Source organism: Cervus elaphus, chromosome 15, assembly GCF_910594005.1.
Source record: "Cervus elaphus chromosome 15, mCerEla1.1, whole genome shotgun sequence".
In the NCBI taxonomy this organism is placed as follows: domain Eukaryota; kingdom Metazoa; phylum Chordata; class Mammalia; order Artiodactyla; family Cervidae; genus Cervus; species Cervus elaphus.
In genome coordinates, this window is record NC_057829.1 from 47,062,074 (window position 1) to 47,084,514 (window position 22,441).

A 22,441-nucleotide genomic window follows, 5' to 3' on the forward strand; every position below is an offset into this window, starting at 1 on the left:
ATTGCCTTTTAAGTTGTCTATTTTTCTTATCATCAAATTGAAAGTGTTCTTTATATATCTGTAAATAAGACCTCTATGTGTGGTAATCATTTTCTATGCATATATGGGTAGTCACTTTATTTTCTTAACATGTCTTTTTTTTTTAATAGAGTTTATCAATTTTTCTTTCATGCTTTTATTTTTATGAAACACTTTCTTAACTCAAAGTCATTGCATTTAAATTTTTTCTTCCAGGTTTTTTACAGTTTTTAATTCTGTCACTTAGGTCTATGACCCACTTAGAGTTTTTTAATGTGGCATGAGCTCTGAGTCTAAATAGGTGGGATTTTTGTTTTTGTTGTTTAGTTTTCATATGAGATACAATTTTTCCATACCTATTTGTTGAAAAGGTTATTGTTTACTCTTTTTTTTAATTGTTTACTCTTGATTTCTCTTTTTATCTTTGTAAAAAATATGAATGAGTCCATATGTATAATTCTAATTCTTAGAGTTTATTCTAGTGTATTAGTCTTTGCAGTCTTCTTAAGTCATTAGCATGAAGTCTTAATTATTGTACCTTTATAATAAACAGTGTACTCAGATAACTTAAGTCTTCCAAATTTGGTCTCATTTTTCAAAGTTGTTTGTGTCATACTATATTCTTTGAAGTTCTACATCACGGGTATATGCAGTAGTCAAAACTCATTCAATTGTAAATTTAAAATGAGTGATTTTTAAATTTTATGTTAATTATACTTTTAAAAAGTTAGCAAAGAAGTCTTTGAACTATAATTTTCCTTCTAGATGCAGCCCATATCTTGCTTCTTTGCTGTGTACAGCATATTGGCTGGTTTAAAGAATATGTGCTGCCAAACCATACATGGAGTATGCCTTTCATCAAAGGAATACTCAGTTGAAGCATGGGAGGCCTTACTATAATGCTGTGATCAGATGGGAATAAATCAATGTTTTCAATTATGCCTTTACTTAAATGTGGCAAGTTCTAATTTCACATTTGACATTTTGAGGGAGATAAGAGAATAGATGACAATTTTAAGCAAGTTGTTATAAGATGTCATTCCAAAATAGATGCTGATATGACACTGTTTAACTAATTCGCTTCCTCTTTCATCATGGTTACTTGATTTAGGAACTGACAAATGATACCTACTAACACTAGCCAGTAATGTAAGGAAATTTCTGGGAAAAACAAAACCCAAAACATAAACTGAAAAACAAAGGTTACTGTAGAGTATAAATAAAGAAAAATAACACAAATATCAATTGGATTCTACAAATTGTCTAAACGCCATCAAGCAGTAAGTGCCCGTGAACACTGACTTTATGTGCTTGTGTTGATTATTGACAAGGTAGATACAACTGAGACGTTTTAGTCTGGAAAGCAAAAATCTGTAAACCTGCACACTGATCCTTATGAAAGCTGTTTTTAAGTGTTCTTCCATAGCAGAAATTATAGGAAAGAAAATGTGTTATTGAAATTATGTCAGGCACTATGCCAAGAGTTAGTGATACAAAAAGTAATTTTTGCCTCCACTGTCACATGGCTTTTCCCCCTCATGTACTTTAACTCTGTGTTTCTTCTCCTCCTCTTACAAGGACACCAGTCATATTAGGTTAGGAGGCCATCTTACTCCAGCATGACCTCATCTTAATTTAACTAATTTCATGTGTAATGGCCTTATTTCCAAATAAGGTCATGTTACAAAGTATTGGGAATTAGGATATTAACATATTTTTTGTGAGGAGATACAATTCAGCCAATAACAATCAGCTTCTATGGTGATTCATAAAGTTGTTTATTGACCTTTTATATGATCACCTTCACATAACATTAGTTTGTATGCTCAGTGAAAGTTGAAATTACTCATTTTTGTATCACTAGCCCTTGGCATAGTCCCTGACACCTAGTGAAAGCTCAAAAATTCATATGGTTATGTAAATGTAAAACATTTACATAATGTCCTGCTATAGCAGTATGAAGTCTGAATAGGGTGACATCATATTTCACCTTTTACTAGTGTTTTCTTGTCTTTTCATATTTCATAAATATGATAGTGTATATAAAGTGTTTACCAAGTTGTGTAGCATACAGGGAGCACCCAATAAATAATCAAACTAGTATGATTATAACTCTATTTTTATTTATTTTTCCTTTCTCTACTTTCAATACCCAGATTCTCCCTACTTCAATTACACAGATATCTCATCTTAAAGTTTAGGAAATGATAGTAGGTGAAATTAAAATTTAAAAATAAGGGATGCATTTTTGAAATAGAATTAATAAAAAATCATAATGAACCAGATGTCTTCTAAAGACATCATCTTTCCATAAAATATCCTGCCTGCTGGCTGGTATGCTCTTACAGTGTACTAAAAGAGACGTATACCTTTGTAGTACTTTTTATGAAAAAGATAAACATGAAGTGCTACAAAAAGACCCCTGGAGGAGGACATGGCAACCCTCTCCAGTATTCTTGCCTGAAGAATCTCATGGACAGAGAAGCCTGATGGGCTATAGTCCATAGAGTCACAGAGTTGGACATGACTGAAGCAACTTAGCCCGCATGCATAAAAAGACATTTAAGAAAGTCGGTTAATTCAAAAGGAGGGATGAAAATGAAGGCATCACAGGATTACATTTCAGTTAACCCTTGAAATATGAGAGGACAAGTGGGACAGTGATATTTCAAAACAAGAGTACAAAGGCGTGAAAGCTCTAGTTAGAGAATCATGAGTAAACATGAGGGACCAAAACATGGGATTAATTAAGGGCATAGTATGGAGAGATGCTCCTGCCAAAGATGATAAAGGCCATGTTGCAGTTATGCCAATTGCTATACTGAGACTTTTCTTTGAAATGTCAAAGACTACTTGATGAGATCTAACTTGAGAAAGATAATTTGTGGGAAGAACTGATTTCAATTGGAGGAGCATGTTTCCAGAGCTGTTGAATAATGCAACAATAAGATAAGTAGGGCGAGAACTAGAATAATTGCAGGGGGACTGAAAACAGAATTGACAGAACTTAGAGCTATTTTCCTGGTGGCTCAGCCAGTGACGAAGCTGCCTTCAAGGTGAGAGATGCAGGTTCGATCCCTGGGTAGGGAAGACCTGTTGGAGAAGCAAATTGCTACCCACTCCAGTATTCTTGCCTGGAGAACTCTGTGGACAGAGGAGCCTGGTGGGCTACAGTCCAGGGCTACAGTCCATGGGGTTGCAGAGTCAGACATGGCTGAGTGACTAACACTTTCACTTTTCCTAGGTAATGTCTATAGAATACAATTTTAATTATATGTGTTGGTGGATAGTGTTTAACAGTGATAACATAAATTCAATAGGGTTGGAATCAAAATCTCATATGATGGTTATTAACATTATCAACCTGACTTTTGACAAATATTGAAGTCTATATCTTCTTTCGCTATTTCCAATGTATTTTAACACATCCTGAGAATTCCTTCAAATTAAAAGAAAAACTAGTTAATTGCTTTTATCCAGAATTTCCAAATTTCTTTGGTCATGGAGTCCTTTTTTTTCATATAATATCTACCTAAGTAAAAATATTCCAAGTAAAAAGTGGATGTTGTTAAAACATAAAATTTCTATATTAGTGTAAACACTATGCAATGCACAGCTCTAGATTGAATGTATTATGGGCTGAAGATGAGACTATTGATACAATTCTGTCCTATTAGTGTAGAATTAAAAGTAAATGCAGTTACGTAAAACAATACAGGGCTTCCCTAGTGGCTCAGTGGTAAAAGTATCCTCTTGCCAATGCAGGAGACACAGGGTCCTTTGCTGGGTTGATCATATTCCTTGGAGCAGAAAATGGTAACCTACTCCAATCTTCTTGCCTGAGAGACCCCAGGGATGGAAGAGCCTTGTGGGCTATAGTCCATGGGGTTGCAAAGAGTTGGGCACAACTTAGCGACTATACAACAACGAAACAGTAACACTGTAAGTAAATATTTATCACTGGAGAACTTATTTCAACTTTATAAAATAACAAAAACAGTGAAAAATTATAACTTTTGAGTAAAATTGTTAGCTTAAAAATAAAATTAATTGCCTTATCACATCTATGAAGAGACATATAATTGTGTAATTAACATGTCTTAGGACTAGTGTATTGTTAATAATAATGTTGCATCTTCTAGTGCACCAAGATTTAATGTTGTAAAACAAACTCACTTACCTATAATACATATGTTAACAGGCTTTATCAATTCTTGACTATAAAAAGATTCTCCCTCAAGCAAAACTCCTGAAATTCAAAGACTCATTTAAATATGTCTACTCCATTATTGATTTTGTAAAATTAGAGATTGCATTACATTGTCAGCATAATACTTAACTAACAGGCTTAGTTCTAAATTGTTAAAGCAATAACATTTGAGAAACAGTAAGAAAATGAGAAATAGCAATACCATTGTATTATAAAAATGCAGTTTATTTATATTCTCAAAAACCTACCACTCAGATTTTTCTCTAGGCTGCTTATTTCCCCCTTTCTCTACTACTTCACTGCCATAGATCATAAGCTTTTATTCAAAAGCAAGCATGGTAATTGCTCAAAATCTTACAGTGCTGGGAAAGGACCAATCATAGTTCACTAAAGTACAAAGTAAGGCAATTTTTTAAAAATATTATTTACCACTGATTATCCTTGACCAGGCAAATCTTTCCTGATTGCCTGAGGAGGTTCCTATTGTGGTCACATAATATTTATTATCTTTTTTTGATGTTGCTTGTAAATTCTATAGATTTTAATTATTAGGAAGGTAGTATAATTCCTTACTCTATGTTCTGTGACTCAGATGGTAAAGAATCTGCCTGCAACACAGGAAACATGAAGACACAGGATATGTGGGTTCAATCCCTGGGTCAGGAAGATCTCCTGGAAAAGGAAATGGCTACCCATTCCAGTATTTTGCCTGGAGAATTCCAAGGACAGAGGAGCCTGAAGGGCTATGGGGTCACAAACAGTTGGATATGATTAAGCAACTAACACAAACACATATGGAATATAGAAAGATGGTGTCAATGATCCTATGTGCAGGACAGCAAAGGAGACACAGACATAACAGATTTTTGGACACAGTGGAGAAGGAGAGGGTGGGATGATTTGAGAGAATAACATTGAAACATATATATTACCATATGTAAAATAGGTAACAAATGGGAGTTTGATGTATGACACAGGAAACCCAAAGCCAGTGCTCTGTGATAACCTAGAGGGATGGAGTGATGAGAGAAGTGGGAGGGGGGATTCAAGAGGGAGGGGACACATGTATTCCTCTGGTTGATTCATGTTGGTGTATAGCAAAAACCATCACAATATTGTAATTGTTCTCCAATTAAGAATATGTGTGTGTATATACATACATACATACATATATATATATGATGAAAGGTAGAATCTTGCCTAATGGATATCTAACTCTATTTCTAGCTAGAAATTATTTTTAAAGCAATTCTGTTGTTTTTTTCCTCCTCCCTCCCTCCTTTCATTTTTCCTTTGTTCTTTTAAACACATAAGCAACTATTTTTCTGAGCACATAATAAAATAGGAATCTTCATATTTTTCCTGGAAAGCAAATGGTAATGTGAATCCAGAGTTTCACAAGTTCATAGATTTAATGTAACAATATCAGTTCTGTAAATGCACCTGTTTCATAAAGCTGCCTAAACAACTAAGCCAGACTAATGTAGCTTGTTATTTAGTCTCTAAATTGTATCTCTTTTGCTACCCCATGGACTGTAGCCTGGCTGGCTCTGCTATCCATGGGATTTTGCAGACAAGAATACTGGTGTGAGTTGCCCTTCCCTTCTCCAGGGGATCTTCGTGATCCAGAGATGGAACCCATGTCTTCTGCATTGCAGGCATTTTCTTTTACCACTGAGCCACCAGGGAAGTCCCAGTGTGGCTTAAACAATGGAAATTTGTTTTCTCACAGTTTAAGAGGCTGGATGTCAGTGATTTTTATTTTCTCTGAGCCTTTTCTCGTTGAATTGCAGATATCTCCTTTTATGTGTGTCCTCACGTGGCTTTTCCTCTGTGTACATGCATCTTTGGTGTTTGTTTTTTATGTGTGCAATTTCTTCTTGTAAAGACAGCAGTCACAGTGGTTTTGGTTTCATTCAAAGGGCCTCACTTTGTCTTTATCACCTTGAAATCCTTCTCTCCAAATACCCTGACATCCTGAGGTACTGGCTGTTAGGGTTTTGACATGGAATTTTGAGGGAGTGTAATGCAACTGATACTAGAACTCTAAAGTTCTACATAAATAAAATTGGATAAAATTTATGTAAATACAATTTCTTGCAACATTATTACTTTTTTAATTTAATTTTTTTATAGCCCTTGAAGGTTCATAGCAAATTAGTGAAGGTACAGAGAGCTCTCATTAGCCTGCTGTTCCACACATAATGCTGTCTCTTCCATTCTTAACATATCCCACCAGATTTGAACATGTTAGAATTAATGAACCTACACTGACACATCCTAATCATCAAAAATTCACAATTTGTATTATGATTTGCCCTTGGTGTTGTACACTGTATTGGTTTGGAAAAATGTATACCATTCATCCATCATTGTGGTATCTTGCAGTGTGTTTTTACTGCCTGAACCTCTGTGTTCTGTTTTGTCTCTCTCAGCCTCTACCAACCACTGATCTTTTTACTGCCTTCATAGTTTTTCCTTTCTAGAATGTCATATAGTTGGAATCATAAAATATGTAGCTTTTTCAGATTGGCTTTTTTCACTCAGTAATATGTATTTAAAGTTCTTGTATGTCTTTTCATGGCTTGACAGCTTCTTTCTTTTTAGCTCTGAATAGATTTCTATTCCCTAAATGTACCACAGTTTATTCATGCCTACTGAAGGACATGTTTGCTACTTCCAAGTTTTTTTTTTTTAATTAATTTATTTTTTATTGAAGGATAGTTGCTTTACAGAATTTTGCTGTTTTCTGTCAAACCTCAACATGAATCAGCCATAGGGATACATATATCCCCTCCCTTTTGATCCTCCCTCCCATCTCTTTCCCCATCCCACCTTTACAGGTTGATGCAGAGCCCCTGTTTGAGTTTCCTGAGCCATGCAGCAAATTCCCATTGGCTATCTATTTTACATATGGTAATGTAAGTTTCCATGTTACTCTTTCACCCTGTCCTCCTCTCTCCCCATGTCCATAAGTCTATTCTCTATGTCTATTTCTCCACTGTTGCCCTGTAAATAAATTCTTCAGTACCATTTTTCTAGATTCTGTATATATGCGTTGGAATATGCTATTTATCTTTCTCTTTTTGACTCACTTCACTCTGTATTATAGGTTCTATGTTCATCCTCCTCATTAGAACTGACTCAAATGCATTCCTTTTTATGGCTGAGTAATATTCCATTGTGTATATACCACAACTTCTTTATCCATTCATCTGTCGATGGACATCTAGGTTTCTTCCATGTTCAAGCTATTGTAAATAGTGCTGTGATGAACAATGGGATATGTGTGTCTCTTTCAATTTTGGTTTCCTCAGGGTATATGCCTAGGAGTGGGATTGCTGGGTCATACAGTGGTTTTAGTCCTAGTTTTTTAAGGAATCTCCATACTGTATTCCATAGTGGCTGTATCAATTGACATTCCCACCAGCAGTGCAAAAGTGTTCCCCTTTCCAGCATTTATTGTTTGTAGACTTTTTGATGACGGCCATTCTGACCAGTGTGAGGTGATATCTCATTGTGGTTTTGATTTGCATTTCTCTAATAATGAGTGATATTGAGCATCTTTTCATGTGTTTGTTAGTCATCTGTGTGTCTTCCTTGGAGAAATGTCGGTTTAGGTCTTTTTCCCACTTTTTTGTGAATTAACTTATTTATTTTAATTGGAGGCTAATACTTTATAATATTGCAGTGGTTTTTGCCATACATTCACATGAATCAGCCATGGGTGCACATGTGTCCCCATCCTGAACCCCCCTCCCACCTCCCTCCCCATTCCATCCCTTAGGACTTTTTGATTGGGTTGTTTGTTTTTCTGGTATTGAGTTATATGAACTGCTTGTATATTTTGGAAATTAATCCTTTGTCAGTTGTATCATTTGCTGCCATTTTCTCCCATTCTGAGAGTTTCCTTTTCACCTTGATTATAGTTTCCTTTGCTGTGCAAAAGCTTTTGAGTTTAATCAAGTCCCACTTGTTTACTTTTATTTTTATTTCTGTTATTCTAGGAGGTGGGTCACAGAGGATCTTGATTTGGTTTATGTCATCAAATGTTCTGCCTATGTTTTCCTCTAAGAGTTTTATAGTTTCTGGTATTACATTTAGATCTTTCGTATATTTTGAGTTCATCTTTGTGTATGGTGTTAGGAACATAATAGTGTTCTCATTTCATTCTTTTACATGTAGCTGTCCAGTTTTCCAGCACCATTTATTGAAGAGGCTGTCTTTGCCCCATTGTATATTCTTGCCTCCTTTGTCAAAATTAAGGTACTTATAGGTGCATGGGTTTATTTCTGGGCTTTCTATCTTGTTCCATTAGTCTATATTTTTGTTTTTGTGCCAGTACCATAATGTCTTGATGATTGTAACTTTGTAGTATAACCTGAAGTCAGGAAGCTTGATTCCTTCAGCTCCATTCTTCTTTCTCAAGACTGCTTTGGCTATTTGGAGACTTTTGTGTTTCCACATAAATTGTGAGATTTTTTGTTCTAGTTCTGTGAAAAATGCCATTGATAATTTGAGAGGGATCACATTGAATCTGTAGATTCCATTTGGTAGTATAGTCATTTTCACCATATTGATTCTTCCTACTCAGGAACGTGGATTATCTCTCCATCTGTTTATATCATCTTTGATTTCTTTCATTAGTGTCTTATAATTTTCTGTGTACAGTTCTTTTGTCTCCTTAGGTAAGTTTATTCCTAGATATTTAATTCTTTTTGTTGCAGTGGTGAATGGGATTATTCCTTAATGCTCTTTCTGATTTTTCATTGTTAGTATATAGAAATGTAAGTGATTTCTGTGTATTGATTTTGTATCCTGCAACTTTGCTAAATTCACTGATTAGCTCTAGTAATTTTCTGATACTATCTTTAGGGTTTTCTATGTGCAGTATCATGTAATTTGCAGACAGTGAGAGCTTTACTTCTTCTTTTCTGATCTGGATTCCTCTTATTTCTTTTTATTCTCTGCTTGCCATAGTGAGGACTTCCTGAACTATGTTGAATAACAGTAGTGAAAGTGGACACCCTTGTCTTGTTCCTGATCTTAGAGGGAATGCTTTCAGTTTTTCACTATTGAAAATAATGCTTGCTGTAGGCTTATCATATATGGCCTTTACTATGTTGAGGTAAGTTCCTTCTATGCCCATTTTTTGAAAAGTTTTAATCATAAATAAGTGCAGAATTTTGTCAAAGGTTTTTTCTGCATCTATTGAGATGATCATATGGTTTTTATCTTTGAATTTGTTAATATAGTGTATCGCATTGATTTATTTCCATATATTGAAGAATTCTTACATCCCTGAGATAAACCCAACTTGCTTGTGGTATACGAGCTTTTCGATGTGTTGATGAATTCCGTTTGCTAAAATTTTGTTGAGGAATTTTGCATCTATATTCATCAGTGATATTGGCCTGTAGTTTTCTTTTTTTGTGTTGTCTTTGTCTGGTTTTGGTATCAGGATGTTGGTGGCCTCATAGAATGAACTTGGAAGCGTTCCTTCCTCTGCAACTTTTTGAAAGAATTTTAGAAGGATAGGGATTAGCTCTTCTCCAAATGTTTGATAGAATTCTCCTTTGAAGACATCTGGTCCTGGGCTTTTGTTTTTTGGGAGATTTTTGATCACAGCTTCAATTTCAGTGCTTATAATTGGGCTGTTATTTCTTCCTGGTTCAGTCTTGAATCTGTCCATTTCTTCCAGGTATTCTATTTTATTGCCATATAGTTGTTCATAATAGTCTCTTATAATCCTTTAAATTTCTGCATTGTCTGTTGGAACCTCTCCTTTTTCATTTCTAATTTTCTTGATTTGATTCTTCCCTCTTTTTTTTTCTTGATGAGTCTGGCTAAGGGGTTGTCAATTTTGTTTATCTTCTCAAAGAATCAGCTTTTAGTTTTATTAATCTTTACTATTGTTTCTTTCATTTCTTTTTCATTTATTTTTGCTCAGATCCTTATGATTTCTTTCCTTCTACTAATTTTTTTTTTTTTCCTGTTTTTCCAGTTGCTTTAGTTGGAAAGTTAGGTTGTTTATTCTATGTTTTTCTTGTTTCTTGAGGTAGGATTGTATTGCAATAACCTTCCCTCTTAGTACTACTTTTCCTGCATCCCTTATGTTTTGAGTTGTCGTATTTTCATTGTCATTTGTTTCTAGTAATTTTTTGATTTCTTCAGTAACCTGTTGGTTATTTAGAAACGTGTTTAATCTCCATGTGTTTGTGTTTCTTACAGTTTTTTCTTATAATTAGTATCTAATTTTATAGCATTGTGGTCAGAGAAGATGCTTGATATGATTTCAATTTTCTAAAATTTACTGAGGTTTGATGCATGGAGAGAGATGTACTCCATGTCCACCTACTCCTCTGACATCTTGTTCTCTCCTGCTTCCAAGTTTTGACCATTATGAATATACATATATGTGTGGATATGCATTTTCAACTCCTTAAGGTAAATACAAAGAGCACAATTGCTAGATCATAAGGTAAGAGTTTGTTTTATTTTGTAAGAACTGCCAAATTGTCTTCAAAATGACTGTATCATTCTGCATTCCCACCAGCAGTGGATGAAATTTCCTGTTGTTCCACATCCTCACTGATATTTGCTGTTACCAATGTTCAAAATTTTGGGCATCCTAATAGATGTGTGGTGTTATTTCAATGTATTTTTTTTCCCATTTATTTTTATTTGTTGGAGGCTAATTACTTTACAATATTGTAGTGGTTTTGGCCATACATTGACATGAATCAGCCATGGATTTACATGTGTTCCCCATCCTGATCAATATTGTTTTAATTTGCATTTCATTGATAACATATGATGTAGAACGTGTTTTCATATAGTTATATGCTATCTGTATTTCTCCTTTGGTAGCGTATTTTAAGGTCTTTTATCCATTTTTTTTTTAAACTGGGTTGTTTGTTTACTTATTGTTGAGTTTTAAGAGTTCTTTGAATATTTTGATAATAGTACTTTATCAGATGTTTACTTTGCAAATATTTTCTCCCAGCCCATGTCGTTTCTTCATTTTCTTAGCATTGTCTTCCAGACCATAAGTTTTGAATTTTAATGAAATTCTGCTTATCAATTATTTATTTCATGGATTATGCTTTGTTGTAGTAGCTAGATAGTCATTGCCATACTAAAGTCATCTAGGTTTTCTCCTATGTTATCTTCTAGGAGTACTATATGTTTACATTTTACATACACATCTTTCATCCATTTTGACTAAAGTCTTGTGAAGTCAGTAAATCTATTCTATATTCTTTCTTTCTTTTTTTGGCATGTTGGATGTCAGATGTCAATTGTTTAGTGCCATTTGTTGAAAAGACCTAATTGTCTTGCCTTTGCCCCTTTGTCAAATATAATTTAACTTATTTATGGGAGTCTAATTCTGAGCTTTCTATTCTGTTCTATTGATCTGTTTGTCTCTTCTTTAACCAATATCACTTGATTACTGTAGCTTTATAGTAAGACCAAAGTCAGATAGCATTAGTCCTCCAATTTTGTTCTTTTCAATATTTGTGTTGACTATTCTGGGCCTTTTGCCTCTCTAGACATACTTTAGAACCAATTTGCTGATATCCACAAAATAACTTTCTGGAATTTTGGTTGAACTGTACTGAATCAAGCTGGGAAGTACTGATGTCTTGACAGCATTGAGTCTTCCTATCTATGAATATGGAAGAGCTCTCCCTCCATTTTGTTCTTTAATTTCATCCATCAGAGCTTTGTAGTTTTTTGTATACAGGTCTTATACATATCTTGTTAGATGCATACCTAAATATTTTGGGTGTTTTTGCTGCTAATGTAAATGGTATTATAGTTTTAATTTGAAATTCCTTTTGTTTATTGTTGGTATATAGGAATGTGATTGACTTGTATGTTAAACTTATATCCTGCAATCTGCTATATTGCTTACTAGTTCTCAATATTGTGGGGGCCCTTCTAGCATTGGGTCCCTTGGGAGTTTTAAATTTTAAGACTTCTCTACACTGAACCTCCAGCAATTTGTCAGTTATAGTTCAAACTTGTCTTCCCTGGCTTTGGTTCTGTTGGTACTTTCTGCTTTTGGGGCTCTGCTCTATTAATCCTACCTTGTCTGCATGTATTCACCTGTCTGTCTCTCTGCTCTTTGGAGTAATGGCTTGTGTTGTGCCCTTCCCCCTCTTAGATATCTAAGAATTTTTATATATTTTTTTTGTTGGTCTAGTGTTTTTTTTTTACCTGTTGTTAGAATCAAGTGGTGACTTCCAAGTTCCTTAAATGACGAACAGAAACTGAAAGTTGCAGCATTATTCTTATAAGGTAGAAACTTGAGAACAGACTAGACACTAACATTGCCTAGAAATAGATGGTAGTTACAAAAATTATGTTACATTCATATAAAGTTAATATTAGTCACTAAAACAAGGTTTAGAAACTATTTTAATTATGTGAGAATACAGTAGTTTACTGCATGAAAATTTCAAAAATGTGTATTCAATATGTTTCCAACTTTTGTCACATATACAAATGGAAAAAATATTTCAAAAATTAAAAATTATCATAATTTTCAGTTAGTATGTTTATAAGCAAGTTTTTTAAAATATTTTTTCTATCATTTTAAAACATTATGCCATTTAAAATGAAAATATATTTTGAAATATACTCTTGCTTTCATTAAATTCAAGTTTCAAATTAATGAGAATATAAATTAAAATTTCTATATGCCTAAATATAAAAACACTATTTTAAGAAACTATCAGTCTCATAAAATATTGTTTAGCCTTTCAAGACTTATTTAATCACAATGTTAAATTAGAAATAAGAATAACTCAATATAAAATACATAATCCAGCTAACCTTAGGTAAATTAACAAACTTTAAGTGTCAAAACTATGTTTTAAAACCCTGGTAATTGCATATGTAAGCCTGCTTTAGTTTCATACCACACTTCTTTTAAGATATTACAAATGTCAGCACAGAATTGAATAATGGTCTTAGAGGAAGACTGCCAGAGAAGAGAAAGGTATCACCAGCCTAGGTTGGATGCATGAGACAAGTGCTCGGGCCTGGTGCACTGGGAAGACCCAGAGGGATCAGGCAGAGAGGGAAGTGGGAGGGGGGGTTGGGACGGGGAATACATGTAAATCCATGGCTGATTCATGTCAATATATGACAAAAACCACTACAATATTGTAAAGTAATTAGCCTCCAACTAATAAAAATAAATGAAAGGAAAAAAAAAAAGTGAGACTGTCTCAGCTTCTGATATTTAGTAGGAATTATATTACAGTCTCTTAGTCTGGTCTTGAGAAAATAGAACAAGAACAGAGATATCAGAAAGGGGATACTACAGAGCTTAGTCAACATCTCTTAGTCCTTAGAAAGAGTTGTTTAAGAAAGTTCCAAGGAAATGTAACCTGTGGGTCTGGGTTTATTTATTTATTTTTTTAAGGTGATTTAGGCCAGAGGTTTGCAAATCTTTTTTTGAAATAAAAGTATCAGAACTATCCTAAGTCTTTACACCATAAATCAAGAATTTTTTTTTAAAAAGCTGAAGTTGCATCATGCTTCATTTGTGGCCATAGGTGGAGAGGGCCAGGGTTTATATCAATATACTTGCCTTTAATTTATAGACTATTTCTTTTACTTGTGTGTGTGTGTGTGTGTGTGTGTGTGTGTGTGTGTGTGTGTTTGCTATTGATTCTTTAAGAATGATAAAAGTAATCGTTTCCCTTCCAGTCCAACCACACAGTGCATTATGTGTCATAAATATATAGCCGGACCATAACGGGTGAAAGCATAGGTTATAGTCTTTAATATTTTTACGGACTAAAGATTTTTCTGGGTTATAGTTTGGTATAGTCTCCCTTGTTCTTGAACTGATGGATGCATTATAGTGGTATTCTTATAAAATTAAAAGAACCTCATGAACAGTGGGAAAAAAAATCAATACATTACATCAGTGGAACAGGGACTTAAAATCAAAGCTTTCTATTGAAAGATATGGGATTCTGTAAATGCTTTAGAAATTCCTCTTTATATAGTACTACCTAATATTGCTATTGATTTTCTAAAAAAGAGCCTTAGAAACTCAAGGTACTTGAAGTATACTTCTCCAATTTTCCTAAGCTTGTGAAAGATTTCTTTTTGTGTTTTCTAACCAAAGCTTAAAATTATAGAATTTTTACCTTCCATTCTGTACTTATAGCCACTTTATGAAGGAAGATTGACCTTCTGGCAGAACTAAGAAGCGGAACAACACCTTATGGAGTAGTCTCCACTGTTTGTTATGCTTATTCAGCAGTTCAGTAGACTGAAGACTGAGTAATTTCTATCGTATTTCAGACCATGTTCCTTTCCATATAACAAGACTGACAGGAGGTAATTGGGCTAACAAAGATCCACAAGATTGCTTGTTTTCTTTCCACTGACTATGTTCATTCAGTTGAAGAGATAATATTCCTTTATTATACCCCAGGATTTCTTAAGGAAACAGTTTCAACAATTTTTACTTACAGTTGTGTTCATCCCCTGAGATACCATCTTCTGTTCCTCACATTTCTTCACAAACTTTTGTCAAGACAGTTAACAAAGGATATGATTGCTATTCTACCTATGATCACTTAATAACTACCGTTTAATTAATTGAACTGTTATATCTTTATATTATCATTAACATGTGAAAGAAACAATCTGGAAAAACTGTGCTTATTTCAGTCTTGAGGCCACAAGTGTAATTTAGTTCTATCTGCCAATAACCAATGCCAATTTTTCTTCTTTATCACATTAATTTGAATAAATCAACCAAACACTTAAAATATATTCAAATACTTGCATCCATCAGTTTTTCTTACATCTTCCAAAGTCTTTTTACCAAATAAAATTATATATATAGAAGTATTTTATAATACATTACTATTATTTTATCATTAGTCAAATAAATTGCCTCATTTATATTTTTAAAATCCCATCAGAAGCATCTTCAGGTGAAACTGAAATGAAGGAACCATTTGTCAATGGAGAACAGTAGTATTTTGTCAGTTTTGTACATCATTTCACATCCTTTTTAAACAGAATCAAATTCTAAATTTATCTTCTTTCTGTAGAAACCCTACTTTTAAAAGGTACCCTTACAATTTCTTATCTAGATCAAGATATAGTCCTTTTTCTCTACTTCAGAGTGTTTGCTTAGAATATAATACTGTCAGTTTTGTCCTCTATTTTCTAAAACTTCAGCTAGGTTTTAGTTAACTTATTCAAGTTAAGTGTAAAGACTAAGGTAAATATAACAACTTCATTAATAGCTTAATTCCTTCAAATTATTATCTACATTATCACTTGGGATAAGAGAAAAGACTTTAATCCTAAAACTGAAAATCTGAACAATAAATGTTTAAACCATGAACTTCCAACAGAATGGCAGTCTTGATTATTATGGACATCATGTCCATTCCTCACATGGTGTGATGTTAGGGATATCCCATCCAGTATGTCACATTACACTTAGTTATCATGTCTCCTAATACTCATATTTTTCCATGACAGTTTCTTAGACTTTCCTAGATTTTGATCACCTTGATGTTTTTGAGGATTCCTGGCCAGATAGTTTGTAGAATGTCCCTCAGCTGATATATGTCTGATATATTCTCATAACTATAATGGGGTTGTGTATTTTGGGGAGGAAGATAATCGAGATAGGTTGTCATCACATCATATCAAAGGTATATACTATCAATATGATGTATTGAGGTAAACCTTGACATCTGACTCACATAGCACAAATGAGATTTCTCTTCTTACCATTGTCCCTTAAGGCAACAGTAAGTCATTCCAGGAACCTAGCCCGGGGAGGCTAGTTTGATAGGTAGGTAAGTTTAAAATTCCACAATGTTCTTGTAATAAAATTTAACGTTTCTTTCTTCATTAAACATTCTTATTGTTGTAATTTCTTGATTAGATTCTAGAGTTCTGAAAATTTGGTTCTGACAGTTTTTACTACTTTAATCATGCTTTAGTGGATGGATGGAATTTTGGAGTTCCCTATTCCACTCCTTTCAGGTATGTTATACCAAAATGAGCATTATAGTATAGGGATAAGGAGGGAAACATTATAGATGTTCAGTAAATATTTGGGGAATTGGCATTGTAATTCCTAAACCATGAATGAAGGGATATCATAAATAAGAAAAACTTTCAGTCTTGACCTGTTCTGGAAAATGTTGGTGAAGGATAGGTTAGTTGCAAGGTCTTTGGTGTCACTCTATGGATTTATTCTATGAAATGTATAGCATGACTCTCATTCTCAGTCATGAGACTGAGCAATATCTTCTAGTTGTATAATATTACCCCCTCTGCAGCAAAAAATTAGAAAAAATATTTTTAGACAGTAAGTCTGCTCCCCAGTTACTAACTCCTGTATATTATTGCATCTTAAAATTCTTAACAGAAAATCCTTACCCCATATTGTAAAGAGGAAAATCTGCATTTACTAGAACACACAAGACAGTCATTCTAGTAATATGGTGACCTCATTTCCAGGCACCTATAGACATTGTTTAATGGAAAAATGAAATGACTTCTCCAAACTACTGAACACTATCATTTTTCTAAGCCAAGACTGAGTTTGAATCTAGAAGAGAGTATAGTAGCCAGTTTCCAGTTCTCTTGCTTATTATCTCTGAAACTTGTTATATCTGTGTTTGTGAATATTTAAATTACCTCTGCCTTAATATGCCATATGATGTGTTTGTGCATACAAATAAACATCTATATCCCAACCTATTTTTCTGAATCATACAAAGGACATTACATACATTTATGATAATGTAATTCCAGAAATGACAATCAAGCACAATACCACTTCTTTTCACTGCTTTATGACATTTCATTAACAAATAACATAGGCTTGGTAACAAATATTAGGATTCATCTCCATTACTTGTTGCATTCCTTATCTCCCTGATTTTATGTTTAGTTGCTACTGCATTGAATTGTTTCCTTTGAAATACAATGCATTAAATTCCATAAATCTTAATCATATTAAAATAATTCTAAAATTTAATTAAAACTGTGAAAATGGCTGCTTCTATCAGACATTGTGGTACAGTGAAGGAAGTAGTAAGTGCACTATTCTGTGGACTCTAACATAATCCACCAGAGGATTAACTCAAAGTACAGCAAACGATAGTTGTTTAGTTGCTAAGTCATGTCTGACTATTTGGCACCCCATGGACTGTAACCTGCCAGGCTGCTTTGTTCATGGGATTTTTCAGGCAAAAATACTGGAGTGAGTTGCCAGTTCCTCCTCCAGGGGGGACCTTCCCATCCCAGGGATGGAACCTGTATCTCCCACATGCATTTCTTGCATTGCAGGTGGATTCTTTTACCACTGAGCCACAGGGAAGCAAAACAATAGTTACTGACCATTTAATAAAAAATACCCACAGATACCTAAATAAAATTATTAAATTATTCTATACTGCATTTTGGTAGCACTATGGTAATTTCACAACTGAATATCTGTGATAAGAATATCTTTATATTTGAAATCCCAGTAGCTCTATGAATTATGAGTCTTTTAGAAGTGACCCATTTAGAGATCACATTATTAGTGCTGGTACATATTTTAAAATTTTATTCCAAGTTACCTGGATGCTCTAAGAATATTGGTCTAGTATTGCTACATGAACATTTTATGTACCTGTGAAAGTGTTCCTAGACCCAAAACTGAAAAATAATTTCTCCCAGGGCTACTGGTTACACTTAAACATCTACTTTAAAAATATTTCCTTGTGTATATCTCTCTCCCCTTCAAAAAATGAGCTAATTCCATTCTTTTATTATGCTTGCTTCATATTTATATTGCAAGTTTCTAACTTGTCTATTATATTTCTATCAATCAGTAAATATTTTGAATGGATTCATCAAGAGATAAAGATGTCATCATTTTCTCATTTATTTTATTGTACCACTTCTCTCATTGAAGAACATCTCTCAATTATTCTTCACTTGAAATGTGTTCAAAGGCTAATATTATGATAAATTCTTACTAATAAGACTCACTTGAAGGGCCAGAATATTTAGATATCACCAGACTGAAGCCTGATGATTACTCAAAGAATTATATAAAATATTATTTTGATGCTGAAAATTGCAGAAGATATTATAAATATAATTTATTTATTATATATATAACATATATAATATATAAAAGTGTATATAATGTCTATTTTTCTTATAATGGAAAACTTGTCCTGGAAGAAAAATGAAAATATTAACACACATGTAGTGCATTACATATTAGCAGATATGTAGTACAGAAGCTAAAACTATTGACAATTGAAGTTTCCCTCAGATTTTGAAATAAAATGTGGAGGGATATGTTTGGATCTTGTTAAACACATCAATAGCAATCTAAAATAAGACCATGGCCAAGGAGTTTTCATTGCCAGAAAATAGTAGTTAGGTTAAGGAAGTTGCATTTGTCCAGGAAGGCAAAACATTTGTGAAAGTGCAAACTACCTGAGAGTTTTGTGATAACAGGGTGGGAAGAGGAAAAAATAAAATGTAAGATAACGTCACTGTAAGTCTGTGCCATGCTCTGTCTTATTTGTGAAAGTAATTAATTTAAGGATGTACTTCCAGGAGGAAAACAAAAATATATCATTATTTTTGACTAAAGTTGCTGGTTGAGTGGATTTTAACAATGTGCATGCAGTTGTTGTTTTTTTTTTTTTTTTAAATCGGTGTATTGACCTTTCTTAAAGATTTGTGGATTGCCTATGCCAACTTTCAGAAGGGTAAAAAAATAGTTCATGACGTGGTGGTAGATTTATAGAAAGAGAAAAATATTTTGTTCAGTCAGGCTGATGTGAGGACAGTTGTCTCAGTTGTTTTTGAAAAAGGGGCTATATCTAAGATGTAATTCTACAGTATTAGAAAGTATAAGAACACTTCTGTGAAAATATAAAAATTTCTAACTCTACATTTATGGCTTCCCCAAATAGTCCCTACTTTTAATCTCACTTTAGGGTGTGACTTTTCCATTTACTAGCTATTCTTTCTGTTTTTATTTTATTTACTTATTTTCAAAGAATATAGAAAAGCAATGTATGCACCTTTGAAAGTTATAACAAAATTAGACATACTTTTTTCATTTTAGTATTTAATGAGATTATAGCCCAGTTGTTTTGTGTTTATTTTTCCCCCTATATTGTGGATAAACAACCATTTTATGAGCCTATGTTTCTCTTCCTCCGAGTGAAATAGGTAGGTACTGTTTTTTAGGTTGTGATTGTTGCGTTTCTCCTGCTGAAGGCTTTTTCTTCCACCTAAATGTTATTTTAATAAGATCAGCACTTGAACTCTCTGAGCCCCTATTACGTTCTTCCTTTCAACAAGTGAATTAAATAATAAACAAAAATGAACTTGTTTTGCTTTTTCCATCATAAATGAAAGAACAGGATTGCTGCTGGGGCAGACGGTGATTTTGAAGTTTAAGGCAATTCTTTACAGTGTTTCCCCTGGAGTCTTGGTATATGAACTTGCCTAAGTTCAAGACTTTTGGCAGTTTATTGTTAAGCTTTTGGGAAGTTCTGATTCCACCTGCGAGTAAGCCACTAGTAGCAAATAATTCATTCTAGATTTAAACATGTCTAATTTCCGCTGTATGGCATACCTTTAGTCTTTCCTGTTTACCAGCTTACTACTAAGAGCTCTTAAAGGGGTTATTTCTTGGGGAAAGACTAATTCGATTCTTAAAAAAAAAAAAAAAAACAAACAAAAAAAAAACCACCAACTTTCCTCTTGTGTGTCTTTATGTGTGTTTGTGTGTGTGTGTGTGTGTGAAACTAAGAAGAGATTGTTTAGCATTCACTTTGTTCCTAAGCTCACCTCACTGTTAAAAATCAGAAAATTTTTGAGGAATATATATATTTTCAAGCATTGAGGTAATACACTTTTACGAATGAGAATGTGAACATTACTAAAGGATAATGGAATTGTAAAATAGCACTGATATCAATTTTTATTTTTAATAAAATAGAATATTAATTTTAAGGCTCCAAAATATGCATTTAGGAAATCACTTTAATACCATTCTATGATGTCCTTAGGGTCAAGAAATATTAGGATCAATAACATTAAATATTTCTAGAATTGATGTCCCTATGTATGCTGTTCTTCCCAGGTGGTTCAAGTGGTAAAGAATCCACCTGCCAATGCAGAAGATGCAGATCCCCTGGAGAAGGACGTGGCAATCCAATCTAGTATTCTTGCTTGGGAAATACCATGGACAGAGGGGCCTGACAGGCCCATGGGGTTGCAAAAGAGTCAAACATGACTTAGTCACTAGGGCTTCCCTGATACCTCAGTTGGTAAAGAATCTGCCTGCAATGCAGGAGACCCTGGTTCAATTCCTGGGTTGGGAAGATCCCCTGGAGAAGGGATAGGCTACCCACTCCAGTATTCTTAGACTTCCCTTGTGGTTCAGCTTGTAAAGAATTTGCCTGCAATGTGGGAGGCCTGGGTTCGAACCCTGGGTTGGGAAGATCCCCTGGAGAAGGGAAATGCTATCCACTCCAGTATAAATGCCTGAAGAATTCCATGCAATGTGTAGTCCATGGGATCACAGAGTTGTACATGATTAATAGACTTTCACTTTCATAGCACATGTTGGATTAGTGAATCATTATTTTTGATTCAAATTATTCATGTAAATCAGTAAATAGGAAATGCTGTGTGCTACCACTTTTAAGAGTGATGATAATACTGTAGGAGATAAAATTTCAGCTATTAGTGAATATGTTCCACAGTTGTAAACATTGCCTATACACGTAAGAGAAAAAGGTGACTAACAATAATAATAACTCCATTCTTTTTACCCATACTAAGTATGTGACAGGTACTATTAACACACACACACACACGTATGTATATATAATTCCCACAAAAATTAATTGACATGATCAACAGTTAGCACATAAGAAAACAGCAACAGTGTTATGTTAAGTAATTTACTTAAAGCTTCACAACCTGTAAGTGTGAAGCTGAGATTTTTAACCTCATTATTACAGCTTTGAAATTAGTGTTCAAAATTACAAGGCTATTCAGTGTCTGAACATTTCACCCTTTTATCAAGAAATGATACAAAAACTATTGTTTTCTCCATTTTACAGATGAGAGAACTGAGGCTTTGAGTATTACAGTATTTGCTTGAAGTCATATACATAGTATATGTATAGTCTGAGTTGTATCCTCTCTTAACCTGTTTTGCCATAGGTTATGGTAGAAGATTAACAAAAAATGTTATAAATCTGATTATTGTTGCTACTTTATATTACATGATAAACATTTTCAGATTTGTATTAGTATGTAAATGTAGGAATTCAGTGTAGATGCTCAGAGAAACTACCCAGGGAAAAATGAACTTGAGTCAATTCTGTATGAACATATGATGTAAGTTACTTTTTGATAGAATATTTTAACTTTGGAGAATCATTATATAAACACCGTCTCAGTTCAGTTCAGTTCAGTCTCTCAGTCGTGTCCGACTCTTTGTGACCCCATGAACCGCAGCACGCCAGGCCTCCCTGTATATCACCAACTCCTGGAGTTTACCCAAACCCATATCCATTGAGTCAGTGACACCATCCAACCATCTCATCCTCTGTTGTCCCCTTCTCCTCCTGCCCTCAATCTTTCCCAGCATCAGGGTCTTTTCAAATAAGTCAGTTGGCCAAAGTATTGGAGTTTCAGCTTCAACATTAGTCCTTCCAGTGAACACCCAGGGCTGATCTCCTTTAGGATGGACTGGATGGATCTCCTTGCAGTCCAAGGGACTATCAGAGTCTTCTCCAACATCACAGTTCAAAAGCATCAATTCTTTGGCACTCAGCTTTCTTTATAGTTCAACTCTCACATCCATACATGACCACTAGAAAAACCATAGCCTTGACTGGACAGACCTTTGTTGGCAAAGTAATGTCTCTGCTTTTTAATATGCTATCTAGGTTGGTCATAACTTTCCTTCCAAGGAGTAAGGGTCTTTTAATTTCATGGCTGCAATCACCATCAGCAGTGATTTTGGAGCCCCGAAAAATAAAGTCAGCCACTGTGTCCACTGTTTCCCTATATATTTGCCATGAAGTGATGGGACCAAATGCCATGATCTTAGTTTTCTGAATGTTGAACTTTAAGCTAACTTTTTCACTCTCCTCTTTCACTTTCATC